A 4,275-nucleotide genomic window follows, 5' to 3' on the forward strand; every position below is an offset into this window, starting at 1 on the left:
CCTACCTCCTCTACCTAACGAAGGGAGGAGAAGGGCGGCGGAGACCTGAGAGACCAGCGTGGGGCGCTGACCTTACCTCGGGTACAGCAAGCTTACCCTGCTGGACTGGGCCCGCACCACACAAATAGTAGCTTCCACAGCGCAGCACGCTCTGAATTGCCTTTCGCCTATTCCGGGCTCTTATTCCAGAGAACCCACAGCGGGTATTGGAAGAGAGCAGCTAAGAATTTTGATGGCTAAAAAGGAGCCTTTCAAGTTTCTTTCAAATCCCCTCACCTCCAGAACTTGGCTCTCACCTCTCACTATCTCCCTTCACGCACACTCCCCCCACGCCAGCCCCCTTAAATCTTTCAGGACAGTTCATTCAGCACGGATAGTCAAGGAACTTAAAATCCAACCTTCCTTACCATTCCTCCAGTCCACTGATTCACGGGCTGTTTACCCTGATTGCAAATAGCATAAAGGCCCCAGCACAGACTTATCCCGAGCTAGCTCAGTGTCCCGCCGGGTAAATAAATAAATAAATAAATAAGAAGCTCATATTTCGGGGGCAGAGGCCTAAAAGTCTCATTTCCCCATCCCAAAGACCTGGTCAAAATAATTCTATCCTGGGGCTATGATGGCGGAAGATGCTGGAAGCTTAGCGTGGAGTGGGAGGCCCAGCAAAAAAGAGCCTAGCCAGGCACTGAGCAAGGTCTGAATAAGTAAGCTTATATGAAGGGGTGCAGGGCATGTGAGTAGCTCCAAAGAACCAGCTAGGGCGGTAAGGAGTGAAGGAAGACTGTGTCACCTCTGAAAGACCACGCTATGATGGCTGCCCCAAGGACCAAGGAAATTTAGTTCCTGCCATTCTCCCTGAGGGCCTCTGCTGCTGGAAGCGACATCCACATCCACATGGTGAGTGTGCACTGGTCTTTAGAGAACTACGTTTAAAGTTCAGTTTTGGAATTTCCCTCAGTTTGTGCTCCAGCCTGGCCAAGAACAAGCTGGTGGCATAGCAAATACAATAGGCCTTGTAGGAATGTTTCTACCAGTCCTGGGCTCTGGTACCTTCCTGGGGTCTTCTTCTCAGACTTGGAAGTTCCCAGACAGCAAGGATAAGAATTTACCGTGTCTGGAAAGCCAGACATTCCCGTGATTGTTCCTGGAGACTCTGCGAAGCAAGTGTCAAGGTGCCCTTACAGACCAGCATTTCTTGCAGGAACTATGGCTGAAAGTAACCAGAGACAAGGTAACCCAGGAGCCCTGCAAATCTCTTCCCCAGCAGCTTATGTCTTGCTCTGGGCTTCTGGTCTCATGGAGCCTCTCCGAACCCCTTATGGTGCCTCTCCCAATTCTATAGCTAGGAGCCAGCCTATATCCGGCTCAGTGAGAATGCTATGGGTTACCCTCTAGATTTTCCCAGCTCTTTCCTCCACTCCATTGTCTCCCATCTCTCTTTGAAATCCTCTTTCAATTCTTTGAGAGGCCTGGCCAGGACTGAGAAATGGATATACCATATAGGACAGACACCCTCTGTGAACCTACATTAGTCCTGTCCTGGGCCCCTCCCACTACCTTGAGTCAAAAGGAGGCCTGAGCTGGCTTAGTCATTAGGGCACTTGCCTAATCAGGCCCAACAACCTGTGTTTGATTCCTGTGACCCACAGGGTGAAAGGCGAGTGCCAACTTCTACAAAGTTGTCCTCTGACCTCCACGTGTGCAACAAGGCATGCGCATGTGTGCATGTGCGCGCACACACACAGAGCCCATATAAATGCGATTTAAAAAAATGCAAAAGACCCTTTAATCATCAACTAGTCCCAATATAGGTCCAACAGCACGAGCCCACCCATATGGCAGGCCACAGACAGAATGCCTCAGAAGTAGCAACAGCGCCTTCAATATAGGCCGCTACACCCCGCTCCATGGCTCATGTGTGCGAGAGGCTTCTCGGAATGACTTGGCCTCTTCTTCAAGCTGCAACAACTCTGTCCCATATTCACCTATACCCTACAGTCGCACAAAAACCAATCCATGGAAATGAAGACTAGCAGACTTGGACCAATGAGAAAATTGAAGTTTCCCCAAATAAACTGGGAGGGGCTTTAACATTCGGTGTTCCCACTGGAGTTCATCTAATCTGCCCCACTAAAGGTATGCACTCCTTAGTACAAAAAACTATGTTGATGGGAGATGGGGGGGGGGATTGAATAAGATGATTTAGTATGTTTGGCTCGGGTACATACTGAACAGTCAACAGGAGTGGAGAGGGAGTTGTGGGATCTAACTAATTTTTCTTCTATTGATTGCTCAAAGGGTTTCCAAAACCTACTTTGGCTACCTTAGTTTCTTTATCTTTTAACTTTTAGGGATAAGTATGGGGTCCCCAGTTTTGAGGCTAATATCTAGGCGTTCTCCAGGCCTCCCAGCTACAGGCTCCACCTTGTGACTTAAACAGATTCTACAGGCTATAATTCCACCTCAAGTCTATCCCAGGCCCAAAATCAAGCCAGAGGCATGAGCCCAGCTCCTGCTTGAGTGCGAGAAAGAAGGAAGAGTGTTAAACCCTGAAAAGTCAGAGGAGATTCCCGCCCACCCAGTCACCAGACACCAGAAGGGATATATGTGGACATGAAATCTAGGCCTAGTCATAACAAAGGACACCAGGAAGAAAGGGCAGTGCAGGGACTGCTCTGCTCAAACTGGCCCAGCCCAGTTACCAAAATTTCACAGGTAAAACAGAGTTGGCAGCAAGAGGATAAGCAGGCATTCCCAGAAGTGGAGCCCCATGCCCATCCTCCATTTCTCTTCGCCGGTTAAAGCACTCTAAATACCACCTTCAAGTCGTGGCCGCCTAATGCTTCTAATGCTTCAGTGCGGAGGTGACCCACCAGCCGGCTTTGATTTCAGGGAATTTCGAGGGAGTAATTGAAAACAAAGTTAAGAACAACTGGCCAGCAGGACACGTGAGGCTTCCCCTAAACACGTGGGAAGGACATTCTGTGGGGGCAAGGGGATCGTAATGAACTTGGCCATCAGGGGAGGTGTAAAATATTATGAGGCGACTATGGGGTGGGAAAAAAATCACGGAGACTCTAAGGTGAGGTAAGCCTGGTGATCAGTCCTACCACAACCCCAAACTATATGACCTTAGGCGGGTTGATTAACAGGCTAGGACCTCAGTTTCCCTTCTCCAGAGTGCAGAGATGGAAAGGATTTGAAGCCAGGAATAAGCAAGTTATTCGTAGGGGGCAGAAGGCCCGGCAGACCTAAGGTTTTATTCTGGCTGAGATCAAATCATTCTGGCAATCTGGAGCCAATGTTTACCCTCTTTTCACGTCTGCTTTCAAACTGGCGCTCCAGAGAATTGGAAGAGCGCGAAATGGGACAAAGTAAGTGGTCTGGAGCCCTACGGTGCAGCGAGGAAGAAGAGAAAATTTTGAGAAGCCCTGCCCAAGGCAGCATGGGCTTTCTCATGCAGCGCACCTCCTGGGCTGGCTTTGGTCCACAGCTAAGACACTGCCTAAGTCCTTGGCTGTCCCGAGGAACCCCTGCCCCCCACAACAGAGTTTTTTTTTTTTTTAAAATAAAAGTCCATGGGGGCAAAAGGTCTTTAATGATGTTTTTTTGTTTTCGCGAAATAAAAATCGTCTATTTTTATTTTAACCCAGCAGCGTGCCCACCTCTCGGTCCTTCCAGATGTTTGCAATAAAATCGCAGGTTTTGCCTTTGGGACTTGAAATAAAATTTAACGGCCTTCACCCCGTAATTATTCTCTTAGCTCGCCCTTCATAAATTTATCTGCTTTCTATCGGCGTTGGGGCAAGAGGCGAGCGAAAGGGGGGAAAGCCCCGATTTTATATTTGTGACTATAAAAAAGCGCCACCCGGTTTCCTCGCCTTCGGCCTCCGCTGCAGTGTGGCCCGGCAAGCCGGGCAGGCGGGCCGCAACATTGCACTATTGTTCCCCCGACTTGGGTCTGCTCTGGAGCTCGGCCCCTCCACAAAGGGGGCCTTGTGTGGCCCTGCCCGCTGCGGCCGCGCCCAAGAGGCGAGGAAATCCTGTTCCCTCAGACTCAGCTCCTCTTTCCCTCCTCGGTTTGAGCTACCTTGCAGCCGGGTTTGTGCCTTCCTTGGGCTTCGCAGGAAGCGGAACTTCCATTTTATGCAAAGTTCTGGAGGAACCTGCTTGAGGATTCCCAGGGTTGTTTGTCTACAGGAGAACACAGACAAAGTCAAAGTGGAGGGGGCACTGACGTCCCAGATTTGGCTCAGTGTGCACCCTAACCAGTAT

The sequence above is a fragment of the Microtus pennsylvanicus genome, chromosome 7 (assembly GCF_037038515.1).
Source record: "Microtus pennsylvanicus isolate mMicPen1 chromosome 7, mMicPen1.hap1, whole genome shotgun sequence".
NCBI classification, from domain to species: domain Eukaryota; kingdom Metazoa; phylum Chordata; class Mammalia; order Rodentia; family Cricetidae; genus Microtus; species Microtus pennsylvanicus.